Here is a 16,792-nt window from a genome sequence, read left to right as displayed (position 1 = left end):
AGTGGTGCCCTTATCTGCCCAAGTGCAGCCTGGGCTGAAAATGGTTAAGCAGGGCAGCTTTCTGAGAGATACCAACCACTTATTAAAATGAATGTTTTACAATAAATTTGGCAGGGCTCCATCAACCTCAAATTAAAAACAGACTGGTGGACAGCAGCTCGGTTTGCAGACCCAGGGTTTCCAGAGTACAGGCCGTGCGCACACCCGACTTCCTCCTCATTGCCCCACTCCTCCCCAGGTAGTGCCCTTCCCCTTCCCTTTCCCCTTCCCCCTCCCTGCCCCCAATTCTTAGGCCGCTCTCCTGGTAGGGAGTCAGGCAGGGACTCGCCAAAGCAATCTAATTTAAATTCCCTTCCCTTGACAAGCGACATACTAGACTCTTGGTGGAGACTGTGCAGGGCTAAGGCCATAAACACTGATTGGAGGGGGGGGGGGGGCTCTTCACTCACTACCCACCTGCCCCGCCCAGTGGCTGGTGCTGCATCACAAGGCTCTATATGCCTATTTTGGCAGCTGCCCTAATGCAATTAGGACTCCACTTTAACCTGAAGGGCTGGTGTTCAGTTTCAATGCCAGATGCCATGTGGGGAGGGCTTGCTGTGGGCTCAGGGGGCTTGTTAAGTTGCAGGAGGTACCCAGCTCCTTGGAGGAGGCTGGGGGGTGGGGGATGATACAGTGCATGTGTGCCTTAGGCCCAACCAGGAGAGTAGCCAGATTTCTCACATTAGTGGTCATGGGATGGTGTGAAGACTGTTCTCAAGATGCACAAAGAGATCCTAGCAAAATGAGGACATTATAAGGATTCAGAAGGACCTACCGTCGTCTCGGGGGACAACTTTTCTGGAGAAAGGACTCACATTTTAATATAGGACTGCACACTTTTAAAAGGCTGTTAAATGCTAAATTAAGTAGAGACTTCTATAACTTCTGCCTTCATGGCTGATAGAGGAAAGCTGCACTAGTTACTTCGACAAAAAATAGGTCAGACCATTTACCTGCCTTAGTTTCAGTGATGTCTTCCCACCCTGACCCTAAACCAGACCCACTCCCCCATGCCGGGCTTCGTTCTCTTCTCCCGACTTTTGAATCTAGATTCCTTATCCCTTCCCCAATCTGAGGTTTCCTTGTCTGGTCTGTTTCATGAGGCTCATGGGGAGTTATTAAGGTTTTGGCACTACTGAGCCTCACACCAGGGGGCTCCGATGCTTTGTCAATTACCCTTTGATCTAGTAATCCAAGTCCCTGTGTTACCATGTGCCCCCAAGACCCACTCTCTGCCTTTGGCTGGTCTGGGGGCCAGAGGTGCCAAGAAGACAGGACAGAGCCAAGAGAAGTATAATAAGACTTTCTGATATTCCACAGACACAAAGAAGTTACAAAATTTGCCCAAGCTCCAACAGTGGAGGCATTGCAGGAAGAAAGACAGAGAGTTCTCAGGCGAAGGTCTCAGGGTCCTCACTAGCTGTTGGGTTCCCCAGCTCACACCTTTTGGGACCTTATTCTTCATCCAGCAGATGTTAGGTCAAAAACTCATGGTTTGGGACCTCTTTTTTCATTTTCCTTCACCAATTCAGTGTTCTCATTCCAGTCCCTTTTAAAAGTGGAAACAATGATAGGGAGCTAAGCCCTTGTTATTCTTGTTTGTGTCTGACTCTGTGACCCCAGGATCACATAGATAGTAAGTGTCTGAGGCTGGATTTGAACTCAGGTCTTCCTAGAGTTCTCTGCACCACCTAGCTGCCCCCTAGCTAAACCCTTAGGTTTGGAGATTCCAAGTTTTATCTCTCTCTCTCTCTCTCTCTCTCTCCTCTCCTCTCCTCTCCCCTTTCCCCTCTCCCCTCTCTTTCTCTCTCTCCCTCTCTCTCCCTTCTGTAAAGCAGGCCTCACAAGGCCAGACTAGCTTCTTAAGGATAAAGCTCTTGGAACTATTGTTTCAGCTGTGTAATCAGCCTGGTCACCACTTCTGAGGAACTTGTGCTGGGAACCTCAGCAGGAGATTCCCAAAGGGTGACTACAATACCTATATGTGTAATAATAAACAAATATTTAGATAACCAGTTCTATTTTTCAAAGCCCCTTTCCTACTCACATCCTCATTTGACTTCAGCAAACGTTTATCAAGCACCTACTGTGTACAGAGCCCTGTTCTAGGGAAGGGACAAAGTTTAAATAAGACATAGCCTGGCCTTCTGGAGCTTACAATCTTGTAGCAGGGTAAGACACAGGGTAGCTTTGAAACTTAATAATGCAAGGTAAGTTTACTTTTTTAAAGGTAGTATGGCAAACTGAATAGAGAGCCAGGCTCAACCCCAGAAAGACCTGAGTTCAAGATCTGCATCTGATATATATTGGCTGTGTGACCATGGGCAAGTCACTTAACTTCTCAGTGACCCAAGCAATTCTCTAAAGCTAAAAATTGCTGAGAAGTTACTGATCTGCATTAGGAGACAAGTTTTCTCTCTGGAAGTTCCCTATGACAATTAATCAATTTGAATCAAGCATTTATTTGTTTGTTTTTTGTTTGGTTGGGTTTTTTGTGGGGCAATGAAGGTTAAGTGATTTTCCCAGGATCACACAGCTAATAAGTGTGTCGAGTGTCTGAGGCCAGATTTGAACTCAGGTTCTCCTGAATCCAGGGCCAGTGCTTTATCAACTGCGCCACCTAGCTGCCCCCTTCATCAAGCATTTATTAAGCACCAACTGTGTGCCAGGTACTATGCTAGTCCCTGGGGTTAAATAAAAAGACTGAAACAATCCCTCCCCATGAGAAGTTTATGTTCTAAGGGGGAGAGAACAAGAACATATAGAAGCGTATTCAATTATAAATAGAGAATAAATAAGGTACTTTAGGGGAACAGTAACATGGAGGGATAGGAGGGGAGAGAGAAGGTCAGGAAGAGCTTTAGAAGGCTTGAGCCGTGTCTTGAAGGAAAAGAGGGATTCTATGAGGCAGAGGTATTAAAAGGAGGACATTCCCAGCCTGGGAATTGGCCAGTGCAAAGGAGTGTTGTGCTCATAGAGTTATAAAACAGGTCTGAGGGGAGAAGGTGCTGATCAGCTGAACAGACATCACAGGTGTCTTTTGTGGCCTAGCTTCTTAAACTGTCTGTCTCGACCCTATATGCATAACTGAATGTGGCGGTTGCAAAAAAATTGGCAACAGTTAGAGGTTCTCTATACCTATTTTATATTCTTATATACTCAAGGTTGCATAAGCATTTCTCAGGAAAAAAAGGGTTCTTGAGTGGAAAAAGTTTAGGTAGCCCTGTTCTATGGCATCTGAATTCAGCTGTAAGGCACTAGTGGGGACTACTCTACAGGAGATGAAAGGAACCATTCCAGGCACAGGAAACAGTGTGACCAAAGTTATAGAGCCAGCAGAATGCCAGAAAGTGAGTACAGAAGACATGCTGCTGTCATTTTACAGAGGGGGAAAGGGAGCCTGGGTCACTCGTCCAAGGCCATCAGATATTTCTGGAGCCAGAAAGAGAACTGCATGCTTTATATTCATAGCCAGGGTTCTCTCTCCCACATTGTGCCCATTTCCACCTCCTTTCAACAGGAAGGATAACTGAGCCGGGAAGAAAGCCTGATTCACAGATAGTAGAGAGGGACAAGGGATCCGTTCCCCAAGTTTTCATTTCCTTTTTTAGCCACCTTGGTTGTTCTGTGGGAAGTTTGGAAAACCACCTTGTGGCCATCCAAAATGTGGCTTCTGAGGGCAGGGATGGCGTCTAAAGACCTGTTCTCCTATGTTCCGGAACATTCCATAAACTTTGGAGGAGGCGAGACTTCAGCAGAGGCTTTGCCCAGCAGGTCCACATTTGACTGCAGCTGCTTAATAGACAGAAGTTACAAACCTCAAACTTGGTCCTTCTTCCTGGCTCCAACCTCCCATACCCACCACATCTTTTCAGGCTTCAGTCTCTCTTACTCGCTTGCCCTCTGTGGGGACAGTCAGTGCCATCCACATGGCTTTGTCTCCCACGGCCAGATGAGTGAGTCTACATACCTCTCACCACAGAGCAATAGGGGACTATAGCTTTTTTTCCCTTGCCACCTTTTAGCAAGAGGCTGGCCGAGAGGGGCTGGTTCTTAGCCAGCACAGACTGAAGCTTTGTAACTGTAAAGCACCTTCCTGTGAGCTGTTTGCCCCTTCAGGGAAAGGCCCTGACTTGATCCTCCATCCAGATTTGATTTCCTTCTCTCTCTTCCCAAACCTATACCTCTCAAGAGGCAGCCAATGAAACTGTAAGCTAATACAGTAAATACTAATAGATATAATCCATGTAAACAAACCTTTTTAGAGGGATCCTCAAGAGTATAAAGGGGTCCAGAGACCAAAAAGTTTGAGAACCACTGATCTAGTCCAAACCTTTGTTTTTACAGATTAGGAGACTGAGGCACAGAGAAGGGAAGGGATTGCCTTTAAAGTCACATAGCTAGTAAATGGGAAAGCCAGAACTCACAACCAGATCTTCTAAAAAACATTGGTAATAAATGACTGATTCTACAACCCCCCCCCAACACACACACACACACACACACACACACACATCACCACAACCAAAGCTCTTTATGTGTCTAAACTCCTGGGACTCATTCTGGGGCATCATACACAACTCACTGAATTTTAAAGTGGAGAAAGTCACTGCTCAGTTGAGAAGTGGTCTCCTTCTGAACACTGCTTTAGACAGCTAGTAGAGAGATGATGGGTAGTGTAATGATTAGAGAGGGATCTTGAAGCCAGGACGGAGCTGGGTTCAGGTCCCTCTTCTGCCACATCGCCTCTCTGGTTTTGGGCAAGTCCTTTAACCTCTCAGCGCTGTAGGCGAATCTCAAAAATTAGACATTTTAGAGAAGGTGCAGATCTGTATTGGTAGAAGGAATTTCCTCACTTGGGAGTAGCCTATACCAATGAAATCACAGGTCCAAGGCCTATCCTTTGTTTAAAGATTAGAACCTTTGGGAAAGGAACATGTCCTTTTGGAAACAGAGAAAAATGCCAGGTGGTTTCAGCAGCATGTAAAGCGAGATCCCCCTGTCCTTAGACTGACATGGGAAGTATTCTATAATAATATAATATATATTATAATATATAATAATATAATACAATATCCTATTAGCTTCCCTAATTCCAAAGATGTCAGATGAAATAACTGAAACCTGAATTCAGTCCAGAGTAACTGGGACACAAGAAAGCTTGAGAAACCAGAGAGGCATCATGGAGGAAACTGATCCAGTTTCAAACGAGCCCTCCCAGTTTTTCCTAAGCCCTGTCGAACTCCCTTGCTCACTGAACCTCCCTCGTGTCTTTTTGTTCTTTGCACATTATCAGTCATCTTCCCATTTAACTGGCTCCTCCAGACACCTCCTCTTGTACACCTTTCCAATAGAGCCTTCTGGAGCCTTCACGACCTTCCTCACTGGGTCTCCTAAAGGCCTTTCTTTGGAATCTTGGCTCTTTCTCCATCCATCCCCCTCTCTCCTCTCCACCCCTCAGACTGTAGTTTTTAATTTCCCTGAAGGTCTGTAATTGAATTATGTGACACACAACCGTTACACAAATGTTTCTGTTACCTGTCATCTCATTCCCTTCTTCTGAAGTGTTTCCCATACCACCAAATCTCCAAATAGACCATCAGAATTAGACACTGTCCTTTGCCAACGGGACTTAAGCTCAGAAGTGTTTAGGTTCTTAAAACCAAACACTGGATTTGCCTGTTTCAAAGGGACAAGTACAGCAATTAGCTTCAGCTGGCAGCTTCTCAGGGGCCCTAACCACATTTGTTGAAAACATTGCTCTTCTGGGTGAGAGCCCAGGAAGTCTGGGGGATGGACAGTTGCAGGGCCTCAGTTTGGGTGGGGAGGGGAGGGAATAACCAAGGATGCACAGCTTTGGCCACAGAGAGCTAGCCCCTGTGTGGGAAGCAGGAGCACCCTTTCCAGAAGCTTACCATAGGTTTTTGTTTCTTTTTTTTTGGTTGTTCCTTTTCGTTTCTATTTGCTGTTGATAGCACTCCTGTGTCTAGGCCAGATTTCCAACCTCAAAAAAAGGTGTGCCCAATTCACTGAAAAACATGGTATTTGTTGCATTTGTAAAAGCTGCTCTCACTAAGTAGATGAGAATCCAAGAGCTCTGAGATGGGCCATACACATTCCCAGGGACTCCACTGACCATGAAGCACCTTATAAATGAGCATCCTTCAAATGCTGTGGCTTCCCAGAAGCTATGAATTACTTCATGGGCACGATGACTCCTCATGTAAGTAACAGAAGAGTCAGCTCTTGACATTTCAGGAGGGTTTCCTCTGTATCTCTCAAATTGCCCCCCATTACGTCTCTGCCAAGCAGCTGTCCCAGGGCCACGTCCAACCCCAAAGAATTAAGGGAGACTGCTGAGAAAGGCAATGCATTCATAACCTTGTGGAATGGCTCGCCTGCCCGGTTAATCACTCAGGACATCATTACTAGGCCCTCTTACTTAAGACATTCTCCCAGAGGTATTTTAAAGGCCTCCACAATCTTTACCGGGAAAGCCTTTGGGTGAAGGAAAAGACTTTCTCCTCTGTTACTCCCTGCGACTTTCTTGGCTATAAATATTTCTGCAGCCTTGCGGCCCCTCTGATTAAGGCCCAGTGTTAATTTGTTAAATCCACATCAAGATGTAGGGAGCCAATTGTTTATTTTTGTTAATATATTGGCAGCGATGAGATGGTGGTGGTGGTGGGGGGTGTTGGGGAAGGGGGTTGGGAGCCTATTGGGTAAGAGCAAATACTAATTAATAAAAGTTATTTATTTGGGTATGAGCCCACCACAACCCCAGGGTCAGGCTCAGACTGATTATTTCAACCAAAAACAAACAGAAAGTGTCTCTCAACAGCTTGAAAAAAGGGGGTGGGGGAGAGAAGCAAAGGTTGAATTTATTTGTTTTAGGAAGAATTTGCAGCTAATTCCCTCCAGGCTATTTTGACCCTTAAATTACATGGAATAAGAAAAAACAAGTGGGGTGGGAGGGGAGGGCAAGAAAGACTCAATCATTTGGCAGAGAGCACATTTGAAAATCTCTTTGGCAAGCGTTGGAAAAGAAATGGAATGTGTGAAATAATTTCACGGCAGAAACTACGCTCGTCATTTTTTCATTGCAATGTAATAGCAGGCAATGTAATTTTAGCTTTAAGAGGTGTAGACCTGAAATTTCCTCCATCTGAACTGGACCCAGGGAGAGGGGACAGAAACGTGTTGATCCTAAACCTTTTTACAAAAACAACATTTAAGCAGCCAGTTCAAATGGAAACCCTTTCATGTTTTTCTCTCTCAAAACTAAATTTTTATGTTGAAAACTATCTCTATATGTAACTAGAAAATAGTAAAATACTTTTATGATTAAAATAAATAGATGAATAGATGAAGAAATAAAATATGAAGAAAAAACCCTAAATTTTTAGTTTTAAAAAGGGAGATTTGGGGCTTCATTCCCACTTGATGCTTTTCGCCCCCCAGCCCATTAGCTGGGTATGATTAGAGGGGAGCTGTGTTTAGCCATTTTCTGGCTCTAGAACAATGGTTTCTTTTTTAAACCTCTAGCTTGATGCTCCCAGAGGAGGACATATCCACATCAATAAATTCCTTAAGTGATGATTTAGGAAGTTAATATAATAAATGAATATCCAGCCATCCTCCACTTCCTGTGATACCTTGTTGTGGCAGTGACCCTGGGCTCTTGAAGATTATTCCAGTGGACCACAGGCCTTGCCAGCTCTGACCAAGCTGGAAAGACCTAACTCAAGAAGAGGCCTGGGGAAGTAGCGGGTTGTCTGTCATCCAAGAACTGACTGAGCTAAATGCAGAGAGTCCATCTCTAAAAAGTAACACACCAGGTGAGGAATTTTTTTGGCCACCATAGTACACGAGAGAGTTCACTGAGCCGTGGAGATGGTGTCTGCCAAAGAAATCGGAGTCATGAAGTATTCCAGGATCGTGTCATCCAACTTAGGAGCCGGGCAGATGCGCAGGGTATATGAGACACAATCACTGCCCTTCAGAAATATAAAGAGGGGGGCAGCTAGGTGGCGCAGTGGATAAAGCACCCGCCCTGGATTCAGGAGTACCTGAGTTCAAATCCAGCCTCCGACACTTGACACTTACTAGCTGTGTGACCCTGGGCAAGTCACTTAACCCCCATTGCCCCGCCAAAAAAAAAAAAGAAAAAAAAAGAAATGTAAAGAGACAACACTGGTGCAAAATCAAGAGAGAACTGAGCTCTCGATATGGAAGGGTAGCATAGGCCTGACATGGAGGAGACAACAGTGAGGGAATGGGAACGTTAAATCTGAAACCAGAAGAGCTGGGTTTGAATCCTAGCTTTTTCACTGTGGCAAACTGCCTTGGGTAAAATGCCTGACTCCTCTGGGCCTCAGCTTCTTCATCTGTTAAAGGAAAGAAGAATGGACCACATAATGGCCTAAGTCCCTTCTAGCCCTAAATTCCATGAGCCTAAAGCGAGTCAGATGCAATAAAAGCGAGGGATGCTTACAGTGCGACTTAAGTCAACAAAAACGAAGGGATACTGCACTGAGAACCCAGAAGAGGACTGAAGAGGCCAGCATTAAATGGAGTCAAAAGGGATTAATCTGGAGAACCTTCCCCAGGGAGGCATGATCTGAGTTAGATTTCAGAGGAGATTGGGAACAGAGAGGAAGGGAGGAGATGGGGAGAGATGAGAGAAATGACACATGCAGATACTGGAGTGGGGGGGGGGGTAGAGGGAGCAAGTGTTAATGAAGCCTTTGCGCTGGGCCAAGCCCTTTACAAAGATTAACTCGTTTGGTTCTCATAACAACCCTGGCAGGTAGGTATTATTATGAACCCCAATTTACAGTTGAAGAAACTGAGGGAGGCAAAGGTTGGGCAATTGACTTGCCCAGGGTCACACAGCCAGTATCTGAAGCTGGATTTGGTTCTAGGCCACTGTGACACTGAGCCGGAAGTAGCAGGCTGTGTTTGGTGGGTAGGGATATCCAAAAGATTAGGGAAATGTCAGCCTAGATTTTATCCTAGCAATAAAGAATTACTGAAGATTCCCCTGCTCAAAAACATGTAATGGCTCCCCACTGCCTCAAAGATAAAATACAAACTCCTCAGCCAGGCATTTAAAGCCTCTTAATGATCTATCTCCAGCCCACCTTTGCAGATTCACGCAACTTTTTTTATATTCTCTTCTCTTCCAACTCTGAACAAACATCCTCTCTCTGGCTTTTATGCCTTTCCACAGGCTCTCATTCCTCACCTCTACCTCAATGAATTCCTAGCCTCCTTTAAGGCTCAGCTCAGGCCACCTACTACAGGAAACCTTTCTTGATCTCCCTGATTGTTAGCACTTCCCTATCTCCTCAAACTAGCTCCAATTTACTTATTCATTTACTTCCCAATAGGATGTAAGCTCACTGAGGACAGGGACTGCCTGACTTTGGTTTGCATCACCAGTAGATAGCACAGTATAGGTTCATGATGAATACTTGTTGAAGTGAATCGAATTAATTCACCTAGAGTGGAAGGCTTGTATAAGTTAGATGATTTTAACCTTGTCCTAGAGCTAAAATGTATGAAGGGACTGAAGAATGGTGATGACCACAGAGCAGTGGGATAAAACCAGCTGAACTTGAAGGCACATTGCTTGGGTTCAAATGTAGAACCTACCACTTAGCGGTTGTGTGACCTTGATCAAGTCACTTCCTACTCTCCATCTCAGTTTCCACACCTATAAAATAAAGGTGATGGGTTAAATGACCTGTTGGGGCTTTATTAGTCTGTGAGCAGAAGGGGGAGAGCCAGTCTCTCGGCAGTCCAAAGGCTATGAACATTATGTAACAAACTCTGGTAGAACCCCAGGCCAGCTTTAAGATCTCTTTGCTCATCAAAGACAATATGACCTTTCCTTGGAGATGGCTATGGAAGGGGAAGGTGGGTAGGGGGAACCACTCCCCAGGAAAAACCGAAAAACATTAGAGTCTAAACAGTCAGTTCTCTCATGATCTGCAACAGTTTCCTCTCTCACAGCCTTTGTCACAAAAGGCACAGAATTAAAAGGGAAAGGGACCAGGGACCTCTGATTTCACTGATACAGCGTCTTATCTCTGTCCCAATACAGGGAGGCGGCTCTTCTGTAACTAAATAATCTACAAAAACTTCTTGAGAGTGTTAGGGGAGGGCTATCATAACTTCTTAAGTTCTTAACCTTTTTGGGGGCGGGGTTGGACCTCTTTGCCAACAGAAGGACAAACAACAACAGCCTTTTTTGCATCACGGATCCCTTTAGCAGTCTGGTAAAACCTAAGAAAGCTTCCTGGGAGTAATGTTCTTAAATGCATAACAAAGCACATAGGATTACAAAAGAAACCAGCTACATTTATAATCACAAAGCCAGCACTTATATAGCACTTTAAGTTTTGCAAAGTGCTTTGCGAATATCTCATTTTATCCTCACTCTCAGAAGTGGGTGCTATTAATATCTCTATTTTACTGATGAGGATACTGAAGAAGACTGAAGTGCTGTGACTTGCCCAGGAAACAACAGCTTAGTCTGAGGCTAGGTTTGAATTCAGGTCTTCCTGACTCCTGCTGCTATTCAGTTGTTTCTGTCATGTTCGACTCTTTGTGACCCCATTTGGGGTTTTCTTGGCAAAGATACTGAAGTGGTTTGCCATTTTCTTCTCCAGATAATTTTACAGATGAGAAATGGAGGCAGACAGGGTGAAGTGACTTGCCCAGGATCACACAGCTAATAAGGTTCTGAGGACAGATTTGAATTCAGGAAGACTCATCTTCCTAATTCTAATTGCAGTGCTCTTTTATTCACTTTGCCACCTATCTGCCTATATATTTAAATACAGTTCCTCTCTCTCCTTCTCTCTCTCTCTCTCTCTCCCTCTCTCTCTCCCTTCCCCCCCCTCTCTCACCTCTCTCCCCTCTCTCCATCTTTCTCTCTCCCCTCTCTCTCCCTCTCTCCCCACCTCTCCCTTTCTCTCTCTTTTTGTTCCTCTCTCTCCTTCTCTCTCTCTCTCTCTCTCTCTCTCTCTCTCTCCTCTCTCCCCTCTCTCCATCTTTCTCTCTCCCCTCTCTCTCCCTCTCTCCCCACCTCTCCCTTTCTCTCTCTTTTTGTTCCTCTCTCTCCTTCTCTCTCTCTCTCTCTCTCTCTCTCTCTTTCTCTCTCCCCTCTCTCTCCCTCTCTCCCCACCTCTCCCTTTCTCTCTTTTTGTTCCTCTCTCTCTCTCTCTCTCTCTCTCTCTCTCTCTCTCTCTCTCTCTCTCTCTCTCTCTCTCTCTCCTCTCTCCCCTCTCTCCATCTTTCTCTCTCCCCTCTCTCTCCCTCTCTCCCCACCTCTCCCTTTCTCTCTCTCTTTCATCTATCTAAGTATCTGTATATTATAAACAAGTTCATGGGCCCTAAGTTAAGTACCCCCTAAGCTAGGAACTCCTAAATGATTATAAAAGGAACCTTGGAGCTGGGGGATGAAGGTGAGTTTCCAAGTCCTCCCCACTTCATCCTAAGGCTGGACCTTCTACAAGAACGTCCTGAGGGTTACCTTAATCACAGTTTGGATGAGAGACCTGACCCAGAAGGAAGCTCAGTCCTGCCCTAGATCCCCCAATTCTAAGGTGGTGCTCATGAGTCACCAAGTCTCCAGCTTTCCAGGGACTCCTGTGTCTTGGCTTGAAACAGGGTTTCGGTGGGACCTCTTGAGCTCCATCATAGGCACCTAGCCGACGATCTGGAGCCAGAAAAGTTCTCTTAACCACTCTGGTGGTCAAAAGGACTAGAAAGGAAAAATGGTTTTCATTATAGCTCCCATTCTGAATGGCTCAGAAACTTCCCGGAAAAATTCTCCTTTTTTGGCTGAAAATTTTCCCTGGGTTGGGTCTACGCCCAAACAGCAATATGTATGGGAATGTGTGCTCATGTGTGTGTGTGAGGTTAAGAGGCCTGATCAGCTATCTGGAACTCGAAGAAACAAGAAAATCGCCACATCTCTGCCCCAGCCCCTCCCAACTTAAACTGACCAGAAAAAAAAAAAAGCCAAATAATCGGACTGGTTTTTGGCACCTAGTAGGCCCTCACTATGTCATTATGTTCCACTCCTCCCCACCCTGATTTTTTTTTTTAACCCAGAAATGTAAATGCAGCATGAATGTTCTAGTAGAGGCAGCATGGAGGAGTGGCTAGAAAGCCAGCCTCAAAACAAGGAAGACTTGAGTTCATAGTTCTAGATGTATTCTGGCTCAGTGATATGGGGCAAGTCACTTAACCTCAGACAACTCCTGAAGACCAAAAGCGTCAAATTCAAATCGAAAAGAGGGCCATGGGGCAGCTAGGTGGCACAGTGGATAAAGCACTGGCCCTGGATTCAGGAATACCTAAATTCAAATCTAGCCTCAGGCATTTGACACTTACTAGCTGTGTGACCCTGGGTAAGTCACTTAACCCTCATTGCCCTGCAAAAAAAAAAAAAAAGAAAAGAGGGCCACGAAATATTACATCAGGATCCCTGAAGGTTCCTATCGACTTAGAAACCACATATCAACACAATCTATTCCATTGTATTTTGATTTATGTTGTTCGCCATTTACCAGTTACATTTTAATCTGGCTCTGGTGGCACCCAAGAATCCTGGCAGCCGCAACATCTTAGACAACAAGCCACAGAGGGGTCCTAACTTGCATCTATAGAGGACACTTCCTATGCCGCTGAAATCTCAGATCCAGTCTCTGTCCCCTTGAACATTCCTGAGTCTGCAGCTTGATGAAAGAGGCATGGAGGACGCAGCATCCCTATCCCAGGCAAAGAATGATAGCAGTGCTTTAAAGTTAGCAAAGTCACAGACGTAAATAGGATCACAGACCTGGTGGCAATGGAAGAGGCTGTGTCATCTGATCCTGTCATTTTTCAGATGAGGCCCGGAAGAGTTAAGTGGCTTACCCAATGACATAGCTAATAACTGTCAAAGGCAGAATCAGAAACTAGTTCTTCCTGACTTTAAATTCAGTTTGCTATCCATTCACTTATTTGAATCTCACAGCAAACTTGTGAGGTAGGTACTACAGGTGCGGGGAAACTGAGACTTGGAAAGATAAAGTAACTTGACCAGGGTCAACATGGCTCATAACTGTCAGAGGAAGGATTCAAACCCAGGTCTTCCTGATTCCAAGCCCAAACATTTATTGAGCACCTCCTGGGACCCTGGTCCAAAGTAATCCTCCAAAGTAATCTTTGGTATTAATGTGTGTGGGGGGGTACTTTGGGGATCCAAGACAGGCAGGAGACAGTATAAGAAACAATCCTTGCCCTGAAGGTGTTTTTATCTGCGCAAACAAAACAAGTGAAAAGTAAATGAATTGAGTTTGTCCCATGGTACCTTCTGTATAGTCCAATGGTCAATAAGTACTTGCTGTTTTTCCTCAGTTGTGTCTGACTCTTGGTGACCTCATTTGGGGTTTTCTTGGCAGAGATATTAGAGTGGTTTGACATTTCCTTCTCCGGATCATTTTACAGATGGGGAAACTGAGGTAAATAGGGCTAAGTGACTTGCCCAGGGTCACACAGCTAATACATGTCTGAGGCCTGATTCTAACTCAGGAAGATGAGTCTTCCTGATTCCAAGCCCAGTGCTTTATCCACTGTGCCACCTAGCTGCCAATAAGTACTTGCTGAATGTTGTTGTTTGTCCGTTGTTCTAGAAGAGGACCATGACAGATGGTCATGACTTGCAATGAATTGGATTTAAGTGAGGAAAGGCCATGCAAAGTCACCAGCCTCACTTTTTCCTCCAGAGCCATCTGGGTCCAATGGCAAGATATGTTTTCAGGACAACTGGAGATGGCCTCGGATGTTTAAAGCAAAGAAGGTTAAGTGACTTGCCCAGGGTCACATGGCTAGTAAGTGTCTAGGGTGACATTTGAACTCAGATCCTCCCAACTTCAGGGCCAGTGCTCTATCCACTGTGACACCTAGCTACACCTATTTGCTGAATGCATGACAAATACAAGGAATTCTTCACAGAGGATGCAGCAGTTAAATGCAGGAGATACATGGGAATATAAATAGCTGACAAGTTCTCTCCACAAGAGAAGATTGGAAGAAAGTCAGTATGCCAGCAGAGAGCTGAAAACATCAAATAAATGCATGCCATTTTCCTGCCAGTTTCAAGCTGAAATCCATCTCTTGAGGCTTATGACAAGAAATCAACAAGCATTTATTTAGCACCTATTATTTTCCAGGCACTGCATAAGGCACCAGGAGCACAAAGACAAAAATTCTAAAGTCTCTGTCCTCAAGGAATTTATAGTTTATGGAGGAAGCAAAATGTCCCCAAAGTCTTAGAGGAGTTTGAAGCTTTAAGAGCTTAAATGAAGTTTTAAGCACTAAGACTTTGGGGACACCCTGTATAAGGACATGTAAAATAAATATGAGGTAAATGTGGGGAGAAGGCACTACCACTAGTCTTCATGTAGGAGGTGGTGCTTGAGGATAATTTTGAAGGATCCTGAGAGGTAGAGGTGAGGTGGGAGACCAGACAGTCCAAAGGGGAAGTGATGGAAGATGGGAAATTGAGGGTCCTATGTGGAGAATGGCAAGGTAAGACTGGAATAGTATGTCAGGGTTGCCTTGTGAAGGACTGGAAGATCCAAAGAAAGGAGATTATATTTGATCCTAGATCCACTGGAATTTATTGAATAGGGGAATGATATAGTCAGGCCTGTACTTCAGGAAAATCACTTGGACTTCCATATGATGGAGGATAAAAACCACAGCTGTAACCTAAGGCCGATGATCAGGCTTTTGCTTCATGGCACCAAAATGTGAAAGGCATTGATAGTGGTATTTGCATTCATTCCTTTGGAAGGCAGAAACAACTGTATAATTAATGAAAATAAAAAGCTCCTTAATGACCCCCATTTCCTTTCCCCTAGCCATTACACCCGATGAGCTCCTTCCCACATGAGCCCTGCCCTGCTTCCTCCCCCAGATGCAATCTTCCAGAATTCCCAGGACCATTGCCTCTGGGGTCAGTGACCCAGGGCCCCTATCTCCCCACAATGGGATGGTGTCCTAGAGTCTCTCCTCCCATGAACTTTGTGTCTCAGGGTCTACTCTCTTCCCTCCCAATCGAATCTGTCTCTACAATGGAATGGGATAGGGTGGGGTCAGGACCAGATTTGTGAGCTTAGAGGTTACTGAGGGCATTCAGGGAAGTGCTTGCTCATTGCCAGAAATGCCCCTGGTGGCCCTGACTTGTTGGGCATTGTGCAGTGGGAGGATGCACAGTAGATGTAGCCCAGGACCTCACATTCTGTAACAAGCCAAATCGGCCACAGACAGACTTTCATCTGGGTTATCTGCAGGCAGTCAGTTCAGTGAAAAGAGCCTTGACCTTGGAGTTAAGCAACAGCTGGCTCTGAATGCTGGTTCTGATGCTTTGTGGCTGTATGGCCCCAAGCCAATACAATTTCAGTGGAAATCCTCCCTCTGAGCTTCACTTTCCTTATGTATAAAGTGGGGACCTTCCTCAAAGGGTCTGTGTGAGAGAAGTGCTTTGGGAATGTTACAAGCCATCTATAGGAATGTCAGCAGTTATTATTAGGATTTTTGAAGGATTCACCTCAAATCAATTCAGCTTTTTAATGGAGCACCAACTATGGGCAAGGCCTTCCTTGCTCTAGGCTACTGAAAGGGATCCACAGATGAAAAAGACACAAGTCTACATCTCTGAGAGTTTATAATCTCAAATGCTGCAATGAATTTCTGACCTCATTGATACGGGTATTCCCTGCGATGCTGCAGATAACAATTTACACAGGCTTGTCCATGTTATGGGATCCTTGTCCACATCCTCCTATGGGGTTTGTCACTGGGAGAGCCCCCTACATCAAGTGCTAGGGGTCCTTCCTCAGTTTCTCTGGATTTAGTGAAGGTGCCAGTGGAATAAATGAACTATATGATGAGAGCTCACTCTCTCCCATTAATGAGTTTAATAAGGAGAAAAGATACAACAGTCAATTATGAGACTATGGGATTAATATCATATCAGCAGGTAGGTGGCACAGTAAATGAAACTCTGGACTTGGAATCAGGAAGACCTGAATTCAAATCCAGCCACAGATGCTTGATAACTGTGTGATCTAGGCTAATCACTTAATCAGTCTGCCTCAGTTTCCTTTTCTGTAAAATGGAGATAATAATAGCACCCATGTCCCATGGTTGCTATGAGAATAAATTAGATAATATCTTCAAGGTGCTTTTGCAAACTTTAAAGTGCCCTATTTAGTGATTATTATTTAGAACTGGAAATATCAGATCCTTTAGTCAAATCATCTCATTTTTCAGATGAGGAAACTGATTCCCCTCAAGGTCACAGAGTTAGTAAGTAGCAAAGCCAGAATTCAAGCCCAATTCTTCTTATTCTAAATCCAAGGCTCTTTACATCATTGTTGTTGTTGTTCAGTCGTGTTGGACTCCCTGTGATCCCATTTGGGGTTTTCTTGGCAAAGATACTGAAGTAGTTTGCCATTTCCTTCTCCAGCTCATTTTATAGATGAGGAAACTGAGGCAAACAGGGTGAAGTGACTTGCCATGGGTCACACAGCTTGTAAATATCTGAGACTGGATTTGAACTCAGGTCTTCCTGACTCCAGGCCCAGCACTCTATCCACTGAGCCACCTAACTTCCTTCTTTCCATCATCCTGTACTACACAATGCAGAAGTTGACAAAGATGAGCACCCACAATTTGGTGTTTG

The 16,792-nt window shown here is 44.8% G+C and overlaps 1 protein-coding gene across 1 annotated transcript in view; it reads left to right on the top strand.

Annotated features, from left to right (window-relative positions):
• PRRX2 (paired related homeobox 2) overlaps positions 1-16,792 on the top strand; it is a 68,952-nt gene that overhangs the window by 46,379 nt on the left and 5,781 nt on the right. The window lies entirely within an intron of this gene.

This window comes from Dromiciops gliroides, chromosome 2, assembly GCF_019393635.1.
Source record: "Dromiciops gliroides isolate mDroGli1 chromosome 2, mDroGli1.pri, whole genome shotgun sequence".
Lineage (NCBI taxonomy): Eukaryota > Metazoa > Chordata > Mammalia > Microbiotheria > Microbiotheriidae > Dromiciops > Dromiciops gliroides.
Note: the sequence above shows the minus strand (reverse complement) of the source record. Positions and strands in the feature narration are given on the sequence as shown.